This window comes from Camponotus vicinus, unplaced genomic scaffold (assembly GCF_025532165.1).
Source record: "Camponotus vicinus isolate PSW18456_S1 unplaced genomic scaffold, iyCamVici1.0 SCAF_6, whole genome shotgun sequence".
Lineage (NCBI taxonomy): Eukaryota > Metazoa > Arthropoda > Insecta > Hymenoptera > Formicidae > Camponotus > Camponotus vicinus.
In genome coordinates, this window is record NW_028141978.1 from 14,482,566 (window position 1) to 14,509,012 (window position 26,447).

General features: G+C 36.7%; 1 protein-coding gene across 8 annotated transcripts in view; it reads left to right on the plus strand.

Moving 5' to 3' along the window:
* Nlg-5 (neuroligin 5) overlaps positions 1 to 26,447 on the plus strand; it is a 254,643-nt gene that overhangs the window by 135,363 nt on the left and 92,833 nt on the right. Inside the window, exon 1 of one of the 8 annotated variants that reach the window (XM_083101780.1) lies at positions 3,266 to 3,285. The exons of 6 other annotated variants lie outside the window; for them this stretch is intronic. The gene's annotated coding sequence lies outside the window, so the exon portion shown is untranslated. Of the gene's footprint in view, positions 1 to 3,265; positions 3,286 to 21,584; positions 21,595 to 26,447 lie in introns of those variants that run through there. One more of the 8 variants, XM_083101779.1, reaches the window with a different exon arrangement.

Genomic DNA, 26,447 nt, shown 5'->3' on the forward strand with positions numbered 1-26,447 from the left:
AGATCGTTGTTCCATAAATATCTCAGTCGTGTTCCAGTTGAACGTATATACCATAATATTATGACCGAAGAAGGTACATTTCGAAAATAGATAAATATTTTCACTATTCAAATTCTATTACATTATTCCACGATATGATCTCGTGGAGAATATTGGACGTAAACCTGGAAAACGATATAATACGCGGAAAATGAAGTCGCGGAGACTATCGCGAAACTTCTCTCCCGACATTTCGCGCAATAGTCCTCTCGACAATGCGCCGTAACGGATCACGATACAGCGTATACCCGTGAAGGCAATTGTGACGCCATCTTTGCAAGCTGTCCCTTCAATTTCCGCCTAGGACAGCCTAACTCCTTCTGGAAGCATCGTGCGTTTATGGCGCGCCGTAGTGCCATATCGTCGCGAGTACTCTCCACCTTGATTCGTTCCGCTCAATGACACGAAGAGAGCGCGCTCTCGGAAACTCCAAGCTTCGACAAAGAGGCCTCAGAGAGGAGAAAGAGAGAGAGAGAGAGAGACAGAGGATGAGAGAGAGAGAGGGAAATAAGGAGAGAGAGAGAGAGGAAGAGAGAGAGAGGGTGAGAGAGAGAGAGGGTGAGAGAGAGAGAGGGAGGGAGAGGAGAGCCTGAGAGGGTGAACCTGAGGCGCGAATCGCCAGAATCGAGGTGCGCTTATAATGGGACTCCGGAAACAATGCTGTCCGGTATCGAACCGTCTGCCTCGATACTCCGACGCATACTCCGAAGCCGCTGAAAATGTAACAGGAGGAGGTTGCGGTCGCTTCGAAAGGGTTAAGCCTTTGTGTTTTGATTTGACGGGGTTTGCGGCTCCCATATTGAAGATTCCGCGTATCGGAAAGACTTCAAAAAAGTTGCCCCTCTTTCAACTTTTCCCTCCGATATCGAGAAATTTTCTCAATTTACCGATATCAACACATCGTGATACTTATGTAATAAATTCGACCAATGGTTGCTCGTCAGTGAGTGATCATCGATTAGGTTAGGTTATCGATTGTCCAATTTAATCGGAAACAGTTTTATTTAATCTATGTAAATAGAAAAATCCGAAGAGATGGAAGATTTAATTATTTAAAGATTGGAAGCTTTCGAGGAGGGCGAATATACAGGGTGTCCCAGACTTAACGAATCAGCCGTTAATGGTAGATTCCTGAGATCATTTGGAAACGAAAATTTTAATACCAAAATGTTGAGGAAGACTTCATAAAAATGTTCAAACTATTGACTACTGTCGCATGGAAAACACAATCGCGCTCACTGCAGAATCCTATTTTTTATTTTATATCATCTCTCTATCGATATCGATATTATCGCGCTGTACCCCTTGATGAGCTATGCCCCTAAGCACAGGAGAACGTAACGCGCCGATTGGTAATCTTTAATCTTTTGTAGCGCCGAAACTATATCTTCCCCAACATTTTGAAATTAAGATTTTCGTTTCCAAATAATCTCAGGAATCTACCATTAACGGCTGATTCGTTAAGTCTGGGACACCCTGTATATATTGAGGGAATTGAACGCATATACGTCGAGAAAATTAGTTATTTGTGAAAAATGTACATATATTCTGAAATTATAGCTAACAGCACCGCGATAATGACAGGGATCCTGATAATTTGTTACGTTATTATTCTGTGCATCACAATAATTAAAGGGCATCATATTCTTCTCGATCTATGGGAAACATCCTGCTGCAGAAACACAATGTTGCTTCCTCTCACGAAAATATAAACTTTGTTTCGCGATAATTAAATAACGGGAAAATCGCGGCCAGCGCGTTTCGGAAATTTATTTGTTCAAACCAGAGAAACGTTATTTCTGCAGAAAATAATTATTCACTGTATATCTAGCTCGCTGCATGTAACAACAAACTTGCAATTCCGTGCCGGCCATTTAAAATATAGCATTATTTACGTGCCAACATTATTTATTTTATTTTCATCTATAAAATATTAACTAGATCGCATTAAGCGTAAATTGAAGTTAAATTCTGACCGCGCAATGTTAAATTTCTTTCATAATAATTATATATGTGCGCAGTTGTAATACACAAGTATAATATCACAAGTATAATAATCGAATAATAATTTAAGCGAATAATAACTTTTTGTCGAAAAACTTGGCGATACGCTCGTAGCGAAGCTATTTGATCTAGAAAGTTGCTATCATAAAAGTGACGTAACATAAGTTTGACCCTGATCGACGTGGGAATGGCGCCATCGCGGCGTGAAATTCTTCGGAGCAACTTTTCAGTCGCTGGAGAGTACACGCTGCTGTCAAACTCGGGCCATCGAAAAAATGTTGTAACGGTTTTAAAAGACGTAAATTGGCGGAAAAACAGACGAGAGGTGATCCAACGAGATTGATCGGATACATAACGGCAATTTGAAATTTGCACCAACGCAATCAAAAAACAGAAGTTCTCGAGACTCGAATAGCAATAATCGCCTATCCTGTAATTTTTATCAGAAAAAAAGAACAGATTCGTGAAGAATATTTAATTGCACATATGTATATCTAGCGTGATAAAAAGATATTATTTGAAATTTTATTTGAAAAAACGACGAATTTATTCGACATTTTTACCTTGCAAACCAAAACATTAATAATTCAATAAAGAAAAGAATACGTGAGTGGCACGCGATGCACGAATATAGCCTGTATATCATTCCATCGGGGTTGACTTTTCCCGGGAAGTAGCTTGCTTTATGGAAATCGTTAAGGGTTGTTACCGTTTCCACATATTTGATATGAGTGTGAATACGCTAGACTATATTCCCCTAAATATGGAACGAATGGGTCACGCTAATATTCATCATAGGATGTAACAGCGTCTCATTAATATCAATAACACCCAAGCGGAGAGACTGACTTGGCCAAGATTATATTTCTTTCGCCTTTTGGCTAGGATTTTGCTTTTCAAGAACTTGTTCGCCGACTATCTAAGAGAGGACTATATGAGAGAAATACGGAAAGAGGGAGAGAGAAAATGAGGTAGACCAGAAATAGCCGGCAACTGGGCTTAATGCATCGTGCACGCAGTGTTCCACCAAGACCTCATCGGCACGTATCGCCGCATTACTACACATACACACACGCAGACACCTCGGCAAACACCCACGTACAAGAGCCTGAACAGTACGCCTCCTCGCGCCGTCGAACTTTTGGTCGAAGCACGATATCAATTTGGCTAACGACGGGGGAGTTTTCGAGAGCAGCAAATCTCGTCTGCAGGATGAATAGACGTACATGTGTGTACAATTACGTATGTATATGTATGTGTAAATATATCTATATATACAGGGTGTCCGATTCGTAAGGGACCAAACGAAAAGTGATGATAGATTGGGTCAAACTAAGAAGAAAAGTCCTCTACCATTTTGCAAAATTCGCAATAATTATTAAGTAATAAGCAAAAATGTCCCGGCGCATGAGAAGCGGTAAACCACTTGTAGTGTGTGATTATTAAGTGATCAAACGAAAAGTGGTGATAGATTGGGTCAAACTGAAAAGAAAAGTTCTCTACCATATTGCAAAATTCGCAATAATTATTAAGTTATAGGCAAAAATGTCTTAGCGCATGAGAAGCGATCTGTCTACCGCTTCTTATACTCTGAGACATTTTTGCCTATAACTTAATAATTATTGCGAATTTTGCAATATGGTAGAGAACTTTTCTTTTCAGTTTGACCCAATCTATCACCACTTTTCGTTTGATCACTTAATAATCACACACTACAAGCGGTTTACCGCTTCTCATGCGCCGGGACATTTTTGCTTATTACTTAATAATTATTGCGAATTTTGCAAAATGGTAGAGGACTTTTCTTCTTAGTTTGACCCAATCTATCATCACTTTTCGTTTGGTCCCTCACGAATCGGACACCCTGTATAATATTTTTAACTGCTGATTCGCACACGTGCGAGAGGGAGACGATAAACCACCCTCGTGGTTCAAGTTCACGCGTATATTCGTGAATGTACGTGTGAGCACGCTATAACCGCGTGATTTATCGTTATACGTGACCCAACGGGCTCCCCTCTCTTCCGCGTTCATCGTTTTTCTCCAATCATTCGACCTTTACGTTCTTCCCTCTCTTCCTCTCTAGTCGTGTTTTCTGCTTCTCGCTTCCGGAATAACGCCGCAGCTTCGACGGAAATTCCGCCTGATTTAAGATTGACGTATTTTTCTTTACGATATCGAGGGGGATGGATAGATAAATAGAGATGCAATCGACGTGCGAGCGCGCGGAGGGTCGTAAAGTAAAAATTTAGTTCGCGTATGATGGGACCGAGAAAACGAAGATGCGTTCAGCAAGATCGTCATCCAAAGTGTGTTAACGTGTGATAAACTTGTCGGTCCGCTTGAATACCGGTATTGTGGAAAAGTAATTGTCTGGTCTCGTCTTTTCATTTGATTGGCAAGGAGCGAGTGAGTCCTGCTCATGCTGCCATGGTTAGATATAGAGTAGAGTATGTTATTCTTCCGACAAGGGAAGATAATGGGACGACCGAACCGAGACTCGATCCCGGGATCCATGACTCAGTAGACAATTACTTGGCCATCTAAGCCACTCGCCGCCCCTGGAAAAGTAATTAAGTTTGTCAAATTTCGTTCTCTTTACTCGCGTGAGGGGGTGTGTATCTCAGAACTATCACATATATATCCTTCTAGTCACAGATATTGAAAAACGAATCGACAGAAGAAGAACACTTTTCGTCTCCAGGCATGTGTCATTAATAGTTTTTGAGGTAGAAAGTGATAAGAGAGCCATTCTCTTCATAGCGATTATGAGAGTCTGCTCTAGTAGGGTGAAAAATTGAATTTTAGAAACTTTTTTTGAAGAATATTAAAAATTGAACGTTTTACATATATTGTTACTGATATTTAAATAATAATATTTAATAATAGTCAGTATTTTTAATAATACACTGAGAAAAATCGTTTGATTGTACCAACAAGACGTATCTGATAGAAGGCATTTTGGTTAAACCAAGCAGAATTTCTTAATTATCACGATAAGATTCGATTTTTTATAACTAGAACGTTTAGTAGAATTTATTACAAGAATTTAATTAGTATTTTCTAGTTGGATCTATAAAACTTTTTGTTATATTTACTAAACATGGACACAATGATTTTTTTTGTAAATTTAGTATTATTACTCAGAAAATTTGGTAAATTTAATAGGAAAAAATTAATCATACTCATCTGGTAATTCCTGAAGGAATTCTGATTCGTCCATTTTCCAACAGACATACTGATTGAATCTATCAGATTTTTAATTAATGCAACCAGATTTTTTTCTCAGTGTAGATATTTAAATGACAGTCAGTATTTTTAAATTTTGGATTTTTAGTTCTTTTTGTCACGTGTTTCAAAATTTTGAACCGTCAATTAATTAACGGTTGTGACGTACAACTCCTCGTGTAATTGTTTAAAATAAGAAAAACTTGTTTCTAGTTTTCTTTTTATTACGCAAAATATTATTAGAACACTAAACCCAATTTCATTAGAAAAAATGAAAGGTAATAAAATAGTGTCATTTTAGAAACAAATATTTTAATTTTGCTGAAATATTCTTACTCCTTGAGGATCAAAAGAATACTAAACGTTAATTTCTTTAATTTTAATTTAAAAAATAAAATTATGTATAAAACGCCAAAAAGATCAACTTTAATATTCTTCACAAAAAAATCCCCAATTTTTCACACTACTGGAATAGACTGGGTTCTTAAGCATCAATATTAATTCTATTGTTCCCTATAATGTATAAAGCCGCTTGAATATACAGAGTGTCCCATTTTAATGTCCCACCCCAAATAACTTTCTTATTTTGCAATTAACAATTACATTTTTTTTCGAAACAATTATGTTTTCTTTACACCAATTGATTTCTCTCATTATTTTGTACATAAAAGTATTATGGTAAGATAATCGAAAAAAGAATATTTTACAAGATATTTTACGGTTTATGTAAAATTAAGAAATGACTTCAAGCCTCATAACTTGGAAAGTACTTAATGAAAATTAACTTAATTATAGTGTTTTGGAAAGCTCTCGAGATGAGCTGCAAGAATATGTAATAAAAAGTAGGCGATTCTATTTAAAAAATTGAAAGTGGCCTTCACGTGACCTTGAAGCAACTATTCAAGGTCAAACTAATGACACCACCTTATGTTCCCCTTGAAACCATACAACTTTTGTCTGAAACATCTTTTTCTAAAATTAAAAATAAGAAAGTTATTTGGGGTGGGACATTAAAATGGGACACCCTGTATATGTAATACATACGTATACTCAGGGAAAGAAAAATTCCCATGAAGAAGACGCTTGATAGAAATATAATTTCGCATAGGAATAGGTCATTCTTACGGCGTAGTATGATACATAGCACATGATAGTTCACGTCGTCGGCGTTTTCTGCGGTTTAACGGTTAAGTCCGACCACCCTCTCGCATGCCTTTATCTCCAAGATATACGCCGGAAACGTATTCCCTGTCTTTTTATGCCGCGCTGCGAGAATCATGAAAAGGGGACGTATAAAAATCGCGAGGATAAAAAGACACGTACGAGAGTTCCCTTCTCCGCAACTCTCTTTGATATGCAGTCGTATTGGATATTCAGATCCATGCACGTGTCCATGTTGGTATTCAAAACGCAAATCCAAACGAATAATTGTATATAGACACGGCCTGAAAGGCCATTTTACTAAAATCGCCACTTGTTCGTTAAATATTCATCCTCTCGACAAGAGCCGGCATGTGCGTTTGCGCATACATATATTAAGAAAGCTTATCGTAGATATGTGCAAATTAATGCAATGTGATAAAAAATAATTTATACTCTTTTAATTATTCTCAACCTTTTGTTTTAATTAGCTTTAATACAGCGATTAGTATTCCGAGCAAGAAGATATATTTTTCCTATTACACTTTTCGCGATAATTCATGGAAAATTACAAAAATACACACATGGTAAATTTATTTTTTAATTATTAACTAGTATTATTATTATCATTATTATTATTATTATTATTATTATCATTATTATTGTTATTGTTATTATTGTTGTTATTATTATTATTGTTGCTGTTGTTATTATTATTATTATTATTATTATTATTATTATTATTATTATTATTATTATTATTATTATTATTATTATTATTATTATTATTATTATTATTATTATTATTATTATTATTATTATTATTATTATTATTATTATTATTATTATTATTATTATTATTATTATTATTATTATTATTATTATTATTATTATTATTATTATTATTATTGTTATTGTTATTATTATTATTATTATATATAATACATATAATATATATGATACTATATATGTATATTATATATTATTTATTACGATGATAAATATTGGAGCAAAAACATTTACAAAAATAATTCTAAAAATTGTATGAAAAATCGGTGTATGAAACTTAAATAAATGTTTTATCTTCCTTGCTCACACGAACATATAGAATGGACGGTATTCGATATCTCTTCGTGGCGGTACCGAGAAAGCCGATACGCGAAGACAGAGAAGAATCGGTGATATCGGGCAGAGAAAAAGACGGAAACACGCGCGGCAAATAAAAATCGCAAGAAAATATATATATATATATTTATACACGTATACGATTCTTTTTACCAGTGCGCGTTTCCATTGACGGCGAAATACGCGATACAATCGAGCAAAGCAGTACAAATAGCGCATCGCGCACCGCTTCCAATACACCCCCCCGCGCGTTTAACCCGATCTTTACACACGACTGTGTTTACTTATCGTCCTCCTCCGGCAGACGGTTTCGCGTGCGCGCGTGTTCGAGTTACCTCTTTTACGATCCTTCCTACGGAGGTGAGGAAAGACAGAAGATCCTTTAACAAGTTCCCCGGAAGTGGCTGCAACCCTGCCGCTGCCGGTCGTGCGTGTCGAATAACGCTCGCGATTCCAAAAGATATTTTCGAACATTTTTCTCCCCTCCTCCCCTCTTCTTCTCGACTCCCTTGCCCTCTCGCTGCAGTCCCTGCAACGCAGCGGAGGATGATCGAGCCATCCACCTTCGCTCGGGGAGATTCCTCTCGCGTTTTACTGCTACTCTTTTATACGTATTCTTTTTTTTTTTTTTTTGCGCCGCCGCTACCACCTCTCCTTCGCCCCTTCCCCGCGTTCCTTTCGGTTTATCTTTTTCTCGTTTTTTTAACGTCCGATCCACTCGACCTGAATTCCCAAAATCGTTCGACGATTGCGCGACCGTTTTTTCTTTTTCTTTTTTTAATTCAGAATTTAATGTTTGATCTTGCGATTGTGTGAAGCGAAAAACTCTCTCATGTTTGCGTGATAAAAAAACCCAGGGACCTGGAAAACTGCAATATTATACAGGAAAAAGACACGCGGCGATGGTGGATGCACCGCGATAGAGGCTATTTTATTCCGGCCGAGATTTTCCTTTTTTTCGGAGTTTGTTAAATTTTAATCGACGCCGTCGCGTCAGTTTTGTTCTTCTCTCTGTCTCTTCTCCCTCTATTTTTTTTTTGTCTTTTTTAGTTAAACAATAGCTGAAACGTCCCGCCTCTGCCGAGACGAATTCCCACCAACGCGTCGCTCGTGTGACAATTTTTAAGCCGGCTCGTTGCGACGAATGCGACGCGAAGGTCGAAGGAAAAAATATGGTTTGCGCGGAATGCATTTGCCGACGGATTTTGGTGAGATTCTGCATTATTGATATGCGTTCATTTAATATTGAATAGTCGAAATAACGAAACGGATTGAGCGGGAGTCGCTCATGAATCGCGAAGTACGATGGGAAGCACGGGAGTTATGAATAAGAGGAAATTGTCTATTAATAGTATTATTTAACGGTAAATATTAAAAATACATAAAAATCGAGATGCATAACGTCATTGCACGTAAATATTTTATAACGCTGCGCATCTACCCTTCATTTGCGAGATAACATTTCTGTGCGAGGGAAAGGATTAGCTCTAATTTGGACAGGAAATAACTTTGACGATAACGAGGATATCGTTGAATCTCCCCGATAAAGTGAAGCCGCTTGTTTATTCATTCGTTAAAACGTAATCCTATTAAAACTCCTGCTGTTTACACTGCCGGCTTATCACGAAAAAAGTATCCATCATTCGCGTAATATCGCGAGAAAGTTCTAAGGAATAAATGGCTTCGGGACTTAATGAACCTCGGAATGAAAGTTCCAGCAACAAAACTGCTGCTGATTACATTTCAGATTGCTCCGCCGTTCACCTCTCGCCCTTCGTTATGTCGCCTGATTAAATCGATAAACCGATAGACTTGTGTATTATTAAATTGCGCCGCGCACGGCCATTTGTATTACCATCGAATTACTACGCGTAGAATTATGTGCCCTCGTGGAATTCCCGAAGGGGCGCCGCGTTACTTCGGAAAATCGATCGTATGGTACAGCAACGTTTCCCGGATTCCAGTTTAGGGAAGCCAGTTTAGCCCTTCTATTCTTGTAAAGTTGCTTCTTTGCCTCGGTTATTATTATCAAATTCATCCCTTATGCGAGGTGATTTTATTGTAATCGATATCGCGCGAGAGAATGGACAATTTATTGGGAAGGGACTAAAATTGAAGATAAAATAGTGATGAAGGAAACGTTCGAGAAGATATTTCAGGTGTGAACGCGACTATACATCTTACCCCACGTCCTCTGACAGATCCCGCGCTTCCTCGACGCGACGTAATCTCTTCCCCTGTGAAGGAAAAAAGTTTGAAAAGATTGAGAGGAAAACTGGCAAGGAGAAGAAAAGGAACAGAGAGAGAGAGAGGGGGGGGAAGGGGGGGATAAAGACATTTTCGACGTTTATGAATGCGAACAGCAGGTTGTCTTGCTATCGTGAGGAAACGTATTGCCACCGTAATCGGGCAAATTCGTGGTGCACGAAATAGCAATTAGCGATTCGTTAATCGACGATATGGTGAGTATAATTACGTTGCTCTTCGCCATTAGTCCTCTCTCGGTAAAAGAAAACAAAAGAGAGACAGATAGATAAATAGATTAGATAGATAGATAGATAGATAGGGATAGAGAGAGAGAGAGAGAGAGAGAGAGAGAGGGTGGGGTGAGAGCAGGGACATTCGAACATGGTCGATTTCGAGTAAATACGATAATAATTGGCACTCTCGCGTGTAATAGGATTGGCATGTTGGTGGCTATTTTGATATAGCCGCACACACCAGAAATTTATGTACGTGATCCCCTTAATGATCCCTCTCATGTAATGGAGCACACTTACGCAATTATAACGCGACTCACGATAATTATGCTTAGATTTTGTGACGCGCATTTTAATAAACTGTATCACTTGTGAACTGTTATGTAATCGGTCAAACGGAAGAATTTATTTGTTGTTAAAATTCAAGATTGACAAAATATCCTTCGCCCCTTCTTCCACCCCCCCCCTCTCTCTCTCTCTCTCTCTCAATATATCCTGAATATTCCTTTAAAAAATCCCGATATCCAGAGATTTATTTCATTATTTTTAAAGCGGAAAATATTCTTTACAAAGAACCGAGCGCACAATGCGTTATCTCATCGATACGATTAACGAGCCATTTTTCACCGCAAACGATATCCCGTTTACGTCTTCATTCTCTGATTCATCGTACGCTCTGAATGAAATTATATTCGCGCTTTATTCTTATAATTTATTCCAACGCGAATTTATTCGGTCGTAAACACGAGCATTCTTCGAGGGTAGAAAGCAAAACGAGATGAATTCCATGTGTCTCGAAATGAATGCACAAATTCATTTCACGGATCGTGGACAGGGCAAAAAAGTCAAACGAGTTATCACGTTAATACTTTAAGATTCAATGGTAGCTTTGAAAATGACAAAGAAGATGAAAAAGGAATCATGACACAAATTTAAGAGAGCGCTGTCAGATTAGAATAATTAGAACAGAATAAACTTTTATTTTCAGGCGAGGAGAAACTTTCTTTAGCAAACTTATTAATCTAACAATATTTTGTGCTTAAAATAAAAAATTATAAAAAAGGTAATATATTTAGAAATATGTCTTTAATATTTTCTCGTGAGAATAATTTTTCTTTGCCTTGAGATTTTGATGCCCACCATTCGCGCCAAGATTCGCGGTGTACAGTACCGGTCAAAAGTTTTGCATCATCTCTCAAAAATACAGAAAAGAGAGACAAGCAAATAATTAAGTATATTTATTTTTTCCCTAACTGTTTTGCTCACGTTCATAAAATATGAAAAGCGTATATTATTTTTTTATTCTACATTCAGTTTCTAAAATTAGTTAACATACAATTATTATAATGCTTGTTTTTGATACTGTTTAAAATGCATTAAATTTCCGATGCCTTTTAATATAATCACGTTAATCATAATCATGATTTCTATATGTCAACAGTATACGTTACATAAATGTATTATTTGTTTCTCTCCTGTACAATCTCCCTCAACAATTATGAGAGTATTTACAAATATACTGGAATCAAATTTTAGCAACAACTTTAACAAAACTGTTGTCAAGAATTCCGAAAAAGTATATGTGACAGTATCGAAAAAGATGCTACTTTGAAGAATCAAATATATTTAACATTTTTATTACCATAATTTTCAAAATTAAGAGGAGTCGCCTGTTTTATCGACAAAAACACCGTAATTTTCGGAAGTGTGCCATTTTTTATTGCCTGTATAGAATTAAAAATCCTTCTCCAGAATTGAAGTGTACACGCAAACGGACACGTGAAAACTCTATATAGTATGAGATTTTATATTGAGAAAGAAAATAAGTATAAAATTACATTTTTATTTATCGACTTCTTAAATCAACATGGCGTCAGAGCTGTCAACTTGTACAAATATTAGCTTCTTATAAAAGTTTTATAGCTTTTATGCATAAAACAGTAGTTTTCACGATTGTGTACTGCACCGTAGAACATTGTCGAACTATAAAAACTGAATTTAATTGCCTAATTAATAAATGGCATTCTTCCGAAAATTTCAGTCCGTACCTGAAGTATCGGTAAAGTAAAGTGGAAAAAGCAGTACATCTTCTTTATAAATAACATGATAGAGAAAGATACGGGATGAGGATTAGATGAGGGCGCTGTAATCGTGTAAGAGTTCGCCGTTCAGTACAGGATCCCCTTAAGAGAATCCCTCATTGAACGGTGAACTCTTACACGATTACAACGCCCTCATCTAATCTTCATCCCGTATTTCTCTCTATCACGTTATTTATAAAGAAGATGTACTGCTTTTTCCACTCTACTTTACCGATATTTCAGGTACATACGGACTGAAATTTTCGGAAGAATGCCATTTATTAATTAGGCAATTAAATTCAGTTTTTATAGTTCGATAATGTTCTACGGTGCAGTACACAATCGTGGAAGCTACTGTTTTATGCATAAAAGCTATAAAACTTTTATAAGAAGCTAATATTTGTACAAGTTGACAGCTATGACGCCATGTTGATTTAAGAAGTCGATAAATAAAAATGTAATTTTATACTTATTTTCTTTCTCAATGTAAAATCTCATCCTATAAAGTTTTCACGTGTCCGTTTGCATATATACTTCAATTCTGGAGAATGATTTTTAATTAAAAACAATAAAAAATGGCACACTTCCGAAAATTACGGTGTTTTTGTCGGTAAAAACGCTTGAGGGATCCCCTTAAAATATAAAATATATAACAGTAACAAAATATAATTGAATAATATTGATGTTCTTGTCCATTAAAGTAATGACTTTCCTGTTTCTACAAGTGATGCAATACTTTTGTCCGGTAGTGTATATACATATACCTCAGAGGTCTTGACTAAATATTTAATTCTCCCATTTACGGAGAGGCACATTTTCTCCCTCGCCTCTTCCCGAGTCGATGCGATGCGGGGGCGAACGGCAGGTCGGCTGCAATTGCAGGGACGAATCTGTCCCGCTTGGTAAATTGGTCGGCGCAAAAAAAAGAAATAGAAGGGCCTAGCTAGCTGGCTGGCTGGTGTAGGAAAGCGGGAAAGAGCGGCACAAGGTTGCAGTACGTGACCGGATTGTGGCAAAATCGCCGTCGGCGAGCGCGCGTCAGCGGTTTTTCAATCTTCCTCTTCTTTTTTCCCTTCTCCTCCCTTTTTTTTTGCATTTAAAAGCCGTCGGGCGTTTTTTTCCCGACGGCCGATAATCGAGTAACGTGACTTATTAATCTCGCGAGGGCGCGAATGCAAACAAAATTGCGTCCGCGATGTCCGTTGCTCAGTTTATCGGCGTAGGGTCCGTAGGGTCCGCGCGATGCAAAAAGCGTAATAAATGTGAATCGTGGACGCGACGCGAAGTTTCCTTTTTTTTTTCTCCCCGATGTCGCTAACGCGGCACTTTATCCGTTCAATCGACAGGCCCGAATGGATTAATGAATGGGTGGGTGGAACAAATCTCGCACGCGGTCGAGCCGAGATTTAGTTCCGACGTCGTGAAAATTTTTTTCCCTCCCCCCTCGAGAAGTTTGGATATCGAATGGGGAGAAATCGTTACCGATATTTCTAGATCCCTGAGTGATAAAAAGATAAAAGATGTGTATATAAGTAGACTTGTAAGAGCTCTGGGAAGGAAATAGACAACGGTGTTGGAGAGCGAACGCGAGGAAGCGCGTTTTTTATTTCCATTACAATGGAAATATGGAAAGTATGACAGTATGAATAATGATCCCGGCGGTTGCATAGTTTTGCAGTCTGCATTAAACGCGATAGATAACCTTAACCGCGCGTATTGCGAACATATTAATTTAATCGGACCGCGTTTTGATATTTTTCCGATTAATTTCCGGTTTTTCTTTGCTCGTGATGTTTTTGCGAAACAACAACGGGTGGGGCTGACTGAAATTGCATTTCACCATCGAACAAAGTTTGAAAAAACAGAAGAGCTGTGCATTTTGTAAATAAATTTTAATCGGTCAACTGTAGAGACGGATTATTAATCCCCCACTCGGAGAAGATTTAGCGATAAATATTACTGTAAAAAAACAGTGCGTCGCTGTAAATTCAACATTGCGAATATTATAGAGACTTTCCAGCGCGAGGAATTATCGTGTTGGATTCGTAGAGCGCGATATTTTGCGAGGTACTTAAAAATTTAAATAAACTGAAACTCCCACGAATTTTCTTTCTTCTTCTTTTTTTTTTAATAAGGAATGGCTTGTGAATTATTGGCTCCTCTCTCGAATATCGACTTTCCTATCGCCTCTCGGTTAGGCGTCAACAAGAGAATCCCCGGCTCGAGAGAACTCGGCCTGGCTAATTACGCTTCCACGTCGCGTTTTATTTTATCCCCGTCTCCGGAAAAGCGAACAAGCCTCCGACCCTTCATTAATACGGCTTTCTTACGAAACTTTCCGCACGACGGACGCGTAAACGGCGCGTGAAAGCGACGAGAAGGTTTTCGTTTCTTCCTCTCACGCTTCTCTCTCTCTCTCTCTCTCTCTCTCTCTCTCTTCCTCGGAAATGGAAATGAAATTGGCTGTTGTGTCCGGGATTCATTCTCGCCGTCATTCTTCGCCTCGCATTAAAAGCACCCGGTGCAATCCTCCGACATTATACATCGGAACGGCAAATTAAAAACGACGAGGTCTGATATGAATTTATTAAGAAAACAAGACGCGCCTCCCCCAACGAAATTCCCAGAAGTACGATATTGTACCGCGTAAGAGTTATTCTTGGTTTTTCGTATCTAAACAAGAAAGTTTCAGTAGCCCGACAAGGCTAGGATATTATTCAGCGTATTTCCACGATATTCAAATTCAATATTACCATCATCACAGTATGCAGTTCACAGGTCACTGAACCGCGAATTGTTTAATCCTTTGAGGCCAATAGAGAAATATATATGTGTACATTTTGAAGTTATATGCTCTTTTTAGAAGACAATATATATATATATATATATATATATATATATATATATATATATATATATATATATATATATATATATACTGATGTATTGCAATTAACAATTACATTTTTTTTTTCGAAACAATTATGTGTTTTCTTTACACCAATTGATTACTCTCATTATTTTGTACATAAAAGTATTAAGGTAAGATAATCGAGAAAAGAATATTTTACAAGATATTTTACGGTTTATGTAAAATTAAGAAATGATTTCAAGCCTCATAACTCGGAAAGTACTTAATGAAAACTAACTTAATTATAGTGTTTTGGAAAGCTCTCGAGATGAGAATATGCAAAAGCATATAGGGTGTTCCATTTAAAAAGTTAGAAGTGACCTTCACGTGACCTTCAGGTGACTCTTCAAGGTCAAACTAATGACACCACCTTATGTATCCCTCGAAACCATACAACTTTTGTCTGAAACATTTTTTCGTATCTTTTAGATTTTACGAAACATTTCGATGGCAAAGTTAAAATGGAACACTCTGTATATATATATATATACAGGGCGGCCCATTTTAATCCATCCAGTCGAATATCTCGAAAACCAAGCTCGGGAGAGAAAAATGTTTCAGACAGAAGCTGTTTGGTTTCGAGGGGGCCATAAGATGGTACCATTGGTTTGACCTTGAAGAGTCATTTGAAGATCACATGAAGGTCACCTTCAATTTCTTAAATGGAACCTACTATTTGTCATTGCATATTCTTGTAGCTTATCTCGAGAGCTTTCCAAAACACTATAATTAAGTACCTTTTCGTTAAATACTTTTTGAGTTATGAGGCTTGAAATAATTTCTTAATTTTACATAAACCGTAAAATATCTTGTAAAATATTCATTTTTCGATTATCTTACCTTAATACTTTTATGTACAAAATAATGAGAGGAATCAATTGGTGTAAAGAAAACACATAGTTGTTTTTAAGAAAAAATATGGAATTGTTAATTGCAAATTACATATTTTTTCTTCAAAACAACTATGTGTTAGTTTTTGAAAGAAAAGGGGTGTACGGGTGGTCTAGGACACCCTGTATATATATACATACATATATAAGTTTTTAATCGATAACATTTTTTCATGTTTTTCATTTTCATAAGTCTTTAATCGATAACATTTTTTTCACGTTTTCCCATTTCCCCTCTAAAATTTGAAGTTTTTTGAAAATGGAATCAATTTGGAATCAATTTGATTTCAATTTATCAATCAACATGCGAATCAATTGGAACCGCAAGAACAAATGCGGGAGAATGTCCGAAGAAATTGATTAATATGCATTTCTCTTCTTTTATTCAATTTAAATCTGGTAAAAAATGTGTGTCGTTTGTAGCCAGTCAGACAAAAAAAGAAAAAAAGAGTCATATATGCGTAGAGTGTAATGTCGATCTCTATGTAACTGATTGCTTGAAGGAATATCGTATTTTAATTCAATTTGAATGAAAACTATATTTGTTTTTGTTAAATAAATATAAAAATTTTGATTTTTCAAAAACATAACTATCGTCAGAGGATTCAAAAATTTACGTACAACTCTCGATTCAATTAATTTCAAACGATCACTCACACTTTACATTTCGGGTTATTTTGCACATGATAGGACTGCTATATCGGCTCAATAAGCAGTCTTTTTATACTATTTCGAGGTGTATTACTTCCCACCTCGTAAGCTACCTGCTTCCAGTATCGTAATCGAATGAGATTCGCTGTCAAAACGCGCGATAAAATTGCACGGTCGAGTTTACAATCGCGGGGATGGAAACGTTATTCGCCATGATATTCTTTTATTCGATCACATTTTTTTTATCTACAACATTATGCCTACGTACATGACTTCTTTATCGTGAAACTCGTTAGAGCGGACCTCATCGAAATTCGATATTATTTACAAAATTCTCTATACAAGCTGCGTGCTCAATCACCGTGTATAACAACTCTAGGTTGCCCTTTTACGTTCGTCAGTTATTTTTTCATCATTCGCAATATTACTCGCTCCGGTCGCGCATCGGATGAATTAAATAAATACCGTACATAAAATCAATTTCGTTTATTCGGCCATGGATCGAGTTACTCATCGCGCGATATTTCATTAACGAAAATATTAGCGTCAGTACGTATGTAAGTTACATGTCGAATCGCTCTCGCGTGTACGTGTGTGTTCGGCAAATATTTACCGTCGAGGTGTGTTTCGATCTGACGTTAATTCACTTAATATATTAGCCGACCACACGTCGGTAAACGATCCGTTCGACGACAACGACGACCTCGTCCTCGATCATCGCTCCCATTTTCATCGTTACCAGCCAGTCAGCCATCGATTTCTCGCTTCATTCTTTAACGTGTCGCTCGCTCGATATAAGACAATGCCGGTCTGTTGGAAAGTGTCTGCGGCGGATGAATTTTACCTCTGTTCAACATCAACAATATTGATTGAGTACACAGCGAATATCCTCTCGTCTCGTTGCCGTTATTGCGATAAACGTACGGCCACTTGGCAATCGTGTCACTGGATGTACAACCAAAGCGACAAGAACGTCTTCTTTTCTTCTCTTTTTCTTTTTTTATCGCGTAACGCGGCCGCTGGAATTATCCGGCCTGGATAAAATATCTTTCTCGTGATGGAGAAGTTTAAAAGATACGTAGATAAATATTTAGAATCGGACAGCCAGGTCGAACAAAAAATATGTAATTTGCAATTAACAATTACATATTTTTTCTTAAAAACAACGATGTGTTTTCTTTACACCAATTGATTCCTCACATTATTTTGTGCATAAAAGTATTAAGGTAAAATAATCGAAAAATGAATATTTTATTAGATATTTTATGGTTTATGTGAAATTAAGAAATTATTTCAAGCCTCATAACTCGAAAAGTACTCAATGAAAAAATACTTTATTATAGTGTTTTGGAAAGCTCTCGAGATAAGCTATAAGAATAAGCAATAAAAAATAGGGCTTCCGTTTAAAAAATTAAAGGTGACCTTTATGTGATCTTCAAACGACTATTCAAGATCAAACTGATAAGATAAGTAAATAGATCATTTTAAGCCCTGCAACTTTTATTCGAAACATTTTTTTGTACAACTCATATTTTTCGAGATAATCCCGAGATATCCCGACCTTTTTGTTACATCCTGTATATTTGTACGAAAGTTTCAAACTATGCGTTTTATAGTTTTATTGTAAAGTAAACATATGTGTGCAAAGCTCTTTCTGCATTCTTATGCCAAAAAACTAACCCAAATCAAATGTAATTTTAATTTAAAATCAGAAATAAGTTTTTCAATTAAGTTAGGTTTTTTTGGCATAAGAGTGCAGGAGGAGGGACAGAGCCCCTCCCCCGCCTATATGTTTGTAAACAATAAAGTGAAACTATAAACTACATAGTTTGAAACTTTCCGTGTATACAGAAGAAGGTGAAATTGAAATAAATGGATTCGATAGACTTGCATATTTAAATCTCCAACTAAATATTTAATAATAAATAGTTTAATGAGCTCTATCTCTCTTTCCTCCACGTGTGTATTCGATTTACTATATATAAATAAATGAATCCGTTAAGAATACGTTTTATTAAATGTACATGGTGTCCGAAAATTACGTGTGATTCACACATGAAACTATTTGTTTATATAATTTTTTAATAAACAATTAGCGACGGCTCAAATTTTTTAATAGTCGCTTAGAGTAGTGACCTTGATGCATATATCAAGATCAAGACGATTGGCTGTCTTATTATTTATTGCTAAATTTTTTTTTTTACCCATTTTTTTTTTAATCTTCCTTCCTTTTTTTCGTAACTTATTTTATGTGCCGCTGCAAAAAATGTTAATTCGGTACATAAATTATCTCGGAAATATACAGGTCACGTTAACATTACTACCTTCATTGATTCAATCAGGTTTTGTTCCCGTGGCTAAAACGAAATGGACGACCTACATAGACTCATAATGTATATGAAATGAACGACACGCGTTACATAATGTAACGCAAATTTAATTATTTGCAACAATGAATTCTCATAGTCCATCCACTCCGGTTTGATGCAACATGCTGATAGACATGACATCAAATATATCAAACTCGAGCGAATCTTCTCATATAATTCGCATCAACTCGAGATGGTAAGCGTAATAAAATCGATGCCATCTGGTCTCTGCAGTAAATAAATGCGCAATAATTATTAAATACACTCATTGTAAACAAGAGAAACAGGACATATATATATACCGTCATAATGTGTGATAATAACAAGAAAATTATTCATATAAACTGACAAATAATTCAGTCTACTTTTCACGATCATATTTGCGTGTCGCTGAGTAAATACGAAGTGAAACGTTTGTGTGCGTCAAGCGATACGGCGAGCGGGATACGATTTCGTGGGACGAAAGGTATTAGGAAGATACACATTATCGTAACGCAAACTTGCACAATTTTCTCATTAGATTAAATTCGTCGGGCACACACACACATACATAGTCGCCGAAGAAGATTTGAAGCGGTTTTGCGTGGGGAGAGAAAGGGAGAACGTAACCGCGGCAAGCTTTATAAATCTTAACGTCCGCAAACTGGAGCACTTATTTCTATTTTAATCGTCCTCCTTTTATCCCTCCCTCTTTCCCCCTTCCTCTTGCTCTTCCCCGCCTTCCTTCCTTCCTTCCTTGCGATAAACCGTCGTCCTCGCAGGCAAGCAAACTCCTTTCCATCCTCGGTGAGCGAGCTTACGTCAGTCTCGGACAAGTGTCCATTTACTCCAAAAGGGCCGAAGAGCGAGTGTGATAGTCGCAGTAAATCTCTCCCTCTCTCTCTCTTTCTCTCTCTGTTCTCATCACGCAGAAGGTATCTTCCTTTCATCTATCCGACAGCGTGGAGATGGTCGACAAGCGAGAATTTCGCGGAGAACGGGCGAAAGGAAATTACGTTCGCGGTGTCAGCTCTTAGAGCGTGTTTCTCCTTAAGAGGTTCTCATAGGCGACTGATCGATATTACGCGTACGATAAGAGTTTTGTGGAATACACTATTGTGGAATATTTCATCTTGTGCATGTTATTGGATTTTTAATTTTATTAGAACCTATTGTAGTCTTCGCTTTCTTAATCGTAACTCGAATTCTCCCTATGAATTATTTCCTCGCCAAAGAAGAGAGTTATTCTCGTAACGTTTTTTCCTGTCAATACACAGGTCTACAAGGTTTTGTTGTTGGGCAGCTGGGGGTCATTTCCGAAGTAATTTTCTGCGTAGAATCCGAATCCGAGGTCAGAATTGGCCCATCACGTCAGGATTTTGAGATATTTGAGGTTATATACTCGAAAAATGGCTTTTTGGGCTACTTTTGAGATTATGTACAGGACGCACAAAATTTTTTAGCTCTTTTCTTCTAATTGCATCATTTAGTATTACTCTTTCCCTTCAAAATGAGCTGTCGAATGGTCATCTACGATTTTTCCTTGCAAAGTTACGGCCATTTTAAGATGACATGATGAATTCCAAACCCTGCGCCGTTATAGCCCAACAACCTCATGAGCATTCACATTAAACCTGTAAACTTTGAACTATAAACCCGAAAACCTGGACTGAAAACTGTATATATGGGTTTGATGGAGAATCTGAAATCAGATTTTGAAAATTCAAGATGGCGGATCCAATATGGTGGACAAAAATTTTAATTTCGCTCAAATTTGAACTGAGAACTGAAAACATGGATTTTTGGGGTCGCTGATCTGGAATCTGATTTCAGATCGACCTCAAACCCATATATACAGTTTTCAGTCCAGGTTTTCGGGTTTATAGTTCAAAGTTTACAGGTTTAATGTGAATGCTCATGAGGTTGTTGAGCTATAACGGCGCAGGGTTTGGAATTCATCATGTCATCTTAAAATGGCCGTAACTTTGCAAGGAAAAATCGTAGATGACCATTCGACAGCTCATTTTGAAGGGAAAGAGTAGTACTAAATGATGCAATTAGAAGAAAAGAGCTAAAAAATTTTGTGCGTCCTGTACATAACCTCAAAAGTAGCCCAAAAAGCCATTTTTCGAGTATATAACCTCAAATATCTCAAAATCCTGACGTGATGGGCCAATTCTGATCTCGGATTCGGATTCTACGCAGAAAATTACTTCGGAAATGATCCCCAGCTGCCCAACAACAAAACCTTGTAGACCTGTGTAATCGATCGCTACTAAAGCGAAAAGAATGAAGGAAATTGTTTCGCAAGATTGATTAAATGATGTTCCTTATGCAATAGCTCGAGTTTGTCGAGGTGGATTCTTCAGGAACATGCGACTTCGCGACGATCGTTCCGATCGATTTCCAGTTACGGCAACAATGCTCTCGAAGAGAACAGGGTAAGCAACGATGGCCGCGTTATCGTCTACGCTTATTCTAAATAAGGATGCGCCCGACATGGAAACGCTGTCGCGCGAGATTGCATTCGTATCATTGGAAGTCTGCTCGTAAAGAGAATGCAAATACGCGATTTCTCTTCTTCAATGAACGTTTTGCGTCAAAAGGACAAACGAGACGCACAAAGATTGCTCTTCCGTAAACTTCGAAATGAGAAATCTCATCGATATTCAACATTTTGCGTGTGAAAATAACTCGGTAAGTGTCTAACATCAAATCACAAGTCGCTTTGCTTTTCATGTATATTGTGCATTTCTAACATAAATAATAAAATTATTGAATTATGTGGCGCTTTCTTTTAATTTTTAAGATTTTCAAATATACAGGGTGTCCCATTTTAATGTCCCACCCCAAATAACTTTCTTATTTTTAATTTTAGAAAAAGATGTTTCAGACAAAAGTTGTATGGTTTCAAGGGGGACATAAGGTGGTGTCATTAGTTTGACCTTGAATAGTTGCTTCAAGGTCACGTAAAGGTCACCTTCAATTTTTTAAATGGAACCCCTTACTTTCTATTGCATATTCTTGTAGCTTATTTCGAGAGCTTTCCAAAACACTATAATTAAGTTAGTTTTCATTAAGTACTTTCCGAGTTATGAGGCTTGAAATCATTTCTTAATTTTACATAAACCGTAAAATATCTTGTAAAATATTCATTTTTCGATTATCTTACCTTAATACTTTTATGTACAAAATAATGAGAGGAATCAATTGGTGTAAAGAAAACACATAATTGTTTCGAAAGAAAAAATGTAATTTGCAATTAACAATTACATTTTTTTTTCGAAACAATTATGCTTAAAAATAAGAAAAATCTTATGAAAGTTATTGAGAATCATAATCTTAGAAACATGTCAAAGTTAAGATCATTGGGACTAAATCTTTAATTTTAAAATTTGATGTTTACAATATTTTAAAGTCGCATATACCTCAGAAACAAAAAGAGAGCGCCGCTTAATTCAAAGCGTGTATTACTTGGGAATAGACCCTCTACAACATTTATTGAAAGGAAAGTGATTCGTAAGATGTAAGTTAATATAGATGTGTACCAATGATTTTTTAAAAGCTACTCAGCCCTCAGAACTTTATATATTATGATTATCGTTTCCCGTAATAAATCGATTCTGCTTTGTACCGCTTATTCACGAGGCAATAGATATTCCCGCCATAATGCACAGAAGGGGCTTAATATTATTGAAACCGCAGTCTGCATTGATTATATCAGCAAAAGCGCGATGCGGCTTTGTGCGCCTCATAATATTATAGGCGAACCAATCCGCCTTTCTAGACGTGGACGCAAAATCGCCGAGATATATAAATTTCGTCAACGACGAGAGATGATCAAGAAGGCGAATTTATCAAATAGAATGTAAAATTTCGCCAAGGAATAAAACCGGGATCTCGAAGCTATGAAAAGAAGCCGACGGGGAGGCAATCGACAACTAGTTGTATATGAAAGTCGAGAGAGGTGGAAAGCTTATCTGGGATATCCCTCTTTTCGTATACGTATATATGAAATGCGAAAACGTAAACTCGACATGACAACTTGACGGACTGACGGTTTTCGCGAAAACGATAAAACCGCACAATCTCGACGTTATGATCCGCAGATAAATCGACGAGGGAATTCGTTCGGGAAATTCGGGATCGTATCTACGTGGAAAAAGAACGCACGGGTGGCTCGTTAAAATTGCCATTTCGCTCGTGCGTACCGGCATAGATTGGTTTTTCTCATGTAGCACGACCGCTGGAATATTTTTACGAGCACGCTCGACAAGCTTCCGAAAGCAGCTCGGCTCTTTAACGCTCTCATTCCGCGTAGTTTTAGTTTAATCCTTCGGGGACCGTTCGCCAAAACGTAGTTTTATCCCAAAACTACCTCGCTCTTTCTTCTCCAAGTTTTTGTTCGGGTGATTCGATAACCGCGTTCAGATAAAAATACTTTGAGAGCAAACTTTGATAAATACTTCGAAAGGACTTCTTGATTCCACACGCAAGGAGAGCTTCCTCTTATAGATACTTTTTATTTTTTATATGTAACAATATTTGTAAAATTAAATATACAGGATGTCCCATTTTAACTTGGACAGTAAAATATCTCAAAAACTAAGCCCAGCAAACAAAAATGTTTCAGACAAAAGTTATATGGTTTCGAGGGGGACATAAGATGTACCATTGGTTTGACCTTGAAGAGTTATTTGAAGGTCACATGAAGGTCACCTTCAATTTCTTAAATGGAACCTACTATTTGTCATTACATATTCTTGTAGCTTATCTCGAGAGCTTTCCAAAACACTATAATTAAGTACCTTTTCGTTAAGTACTTTTTGAGTTATGAGGCTTGAAATAATTTCTTAATTTTACATAAACCGTAAAATATCTTGTAAAATATTCATTTTTCGATTATCTTACTTTAATACTTTTACGTACAAAATAATGAAAAGAATCAATTGGTGTAAAGAAAACACATAGTTGTTTTTAAGAAAAAATATGGAATTGTTAATTGCAAATTACATATTTTTTCTTCAAAACAACTATGTGTTTTCTTTACACCAATTGATTCCTCTCATTATTTTGTACGTAAAAGTATTAAGGTAAGATAATCGAAAAATGAATATTTTACAAGATATTTTACGGTTTATGTAAAATTAAGAAATTATTTCAAGCCTCATAACTCAAAAAGTACTTAACGAAAAGGTACTTAATTATAGTGTTTTGGAAAGCTCTCGAGATAAGCTACAAGAATATGCCCCCCCCCTACGGGGGGGCTCCACTTTCGAAAGATATAACCTAACTCAACCCGTGTCTGAAGTGTGGAATATACCTGACTTCGCATAGAAACTTGTAAACTTATATAAACTCATGAACCATATGAACTATATGAAGCAAAATGTCATATGTCAAAGTATTTTCTACACTTCAGACACAGGTTGAGTTAGGTTATATCTTCCGAAAGTGGAGCCCCCCCTACGGGGGGGCGAAACACATGGTGTCCACGCATGTACTTTACAAGATAAAGCAAAGTTTACAAATACATATATATTCTATTAAATATATTTCTTCTTAAACATACATGTGGTAAAATTCTATTCTATTCAGGAAACTTTTTTTGTTAATAACTATTTAATAAATAACAAGCGGCTAAAACCTTCTGAAAATTATTCAGAAAGATGGTCTCGGTAAATGTAAACAGAAAAATATAAACATATTTAGAATGTAACGAAAAGATGATACAAGTAAGCATAAATTTCAAAATCGCATATCTCAGGAACGAAGAGAGACCGCCGCAAAATTCAAACGGTGTATTACTTAGGAATGTATCCTCCACAACATATGTGAAAATAAAAATATTTCGAGCTGTGTAACCTAAAGTAAACATTTGCCGAAAGAATCCTATAGTTTTTATAACCCTCGTCAAAGGGAAAAGTATTGTTGATTGAGTGTTAAAGCAAGGAACAATTACTAACACGAGATTGAACAGAGTGACGTCAACAGTGTTTATAATCTCAGCAGATTACACAGAGAAAGCTTACGACGATATTGCGGTCTCTATATTAACGATGTTACAAGGAAATTGTGAAGAAGCGCTTCCTATCCCGATCTTAAAAAGGTATCGATTGTCGGGGATTTTGCTGTAGGATTCCTCGAAACTCCCCGACCCGATCTCCGGCCGTTTCATCACGAATTCATTGATCGCACGACGGAGCTGCGGCGAGGGTGTAAGAGGGATAAGATCTCCCCCTTTATTCTCGGAGGTGTGCGGGCACAAAAGCGCGGTGGAAACTAAATTCGCCGGCTAACCAAGGACGCGATGCTCGCGCACACCGGAGATAAAATTGATCGACTTTGCCGCGCGCGGAAATAAAACGGCAAGGCACGATCAGCCGAAGATCCAGATTGCTTCGCGACCAGCTCGGATACCAACTTCTCCCGTATTATTCCCACGAGATGATCGAACAATACTTCGATCCGAATTCTATGGCCACGTGGGACAACCAGCGATATTAAGCAATTGTACAGGGATGTATATTTTTAGATAAAAAATCTCGTCTTTTGATTTGTTTTTAGAAATTTTTATTTGAAGGCTATCGTAGAATACAAGGTGGCCGATTTATCTGAAGACATTGAAATATCTCAAAAACTAAGCCCAGCAAACAAAAATGTTTCAGACAAAAGTTATATGGTTTCAAGGGGGACATAACATGATACCATTGGTTTGACCTTGAAGAGTTATTTGAAGGTCACATGAAGGTCACCTTCAATTTCTTAAATGGAACCTACTATTTGTCATTGCATATTCTTGTAGCTTATCTCGAGAGCTTTCCAAAACACTATAATTAAGTACCTTTTCGTTAAGTACTTTTTGAGTTATGAGGCTTGAAATAATTTCTTAATTTTACATAAATCGTAAAATATCTTGTAAAATATTTATTTTTCGATTATCTTACCTTAATACTTTTACGTACAAAATAATGAGAGGAATCAATTTTTGTAAAGAAAACACATAGTTGTTTTGAAGAAAAAATATGTAATTTGCAATTAACAATTCCATATTTTTTCTTAAAAACAACTATGTGTTTTCTTTACACCAATTGATTCCTCTCATTATTTTGTACATAAAAGTATTAAGGTAAGATAATCGAAAAATGAATATTTTACAAGATATTTTACGGTTTATGTAAAATTAAGAAATTATTTCAAGCCTCATAACTCAAAAAGTACTTAACGAAAAGGTACTTAATTATAGTGTTTTGGAAAGCTCTCGAGATAAGCTACAAGAATATGTAATGACAAATAGTAGGTTCCGTTTAAGAAATTGAAGGTGACCTTCATATGACCTTCAAATAACTCTTCAAGGTCAAACCAATGGTACCATCTTATGTCCCCCTCGAAACCATACAACTTTTGTCTGAAACATTTTTGTTTGCTGGGCTTAGTTTTTGAGATATTTCAATGTCTTCAGATAAATCGGCCACCCTGTATAATGAAGAAACGATCATGTGAAGTTGTCGTGTCTTCTGTGAACGATTCTTTTCTTTCGTACAGCGCTA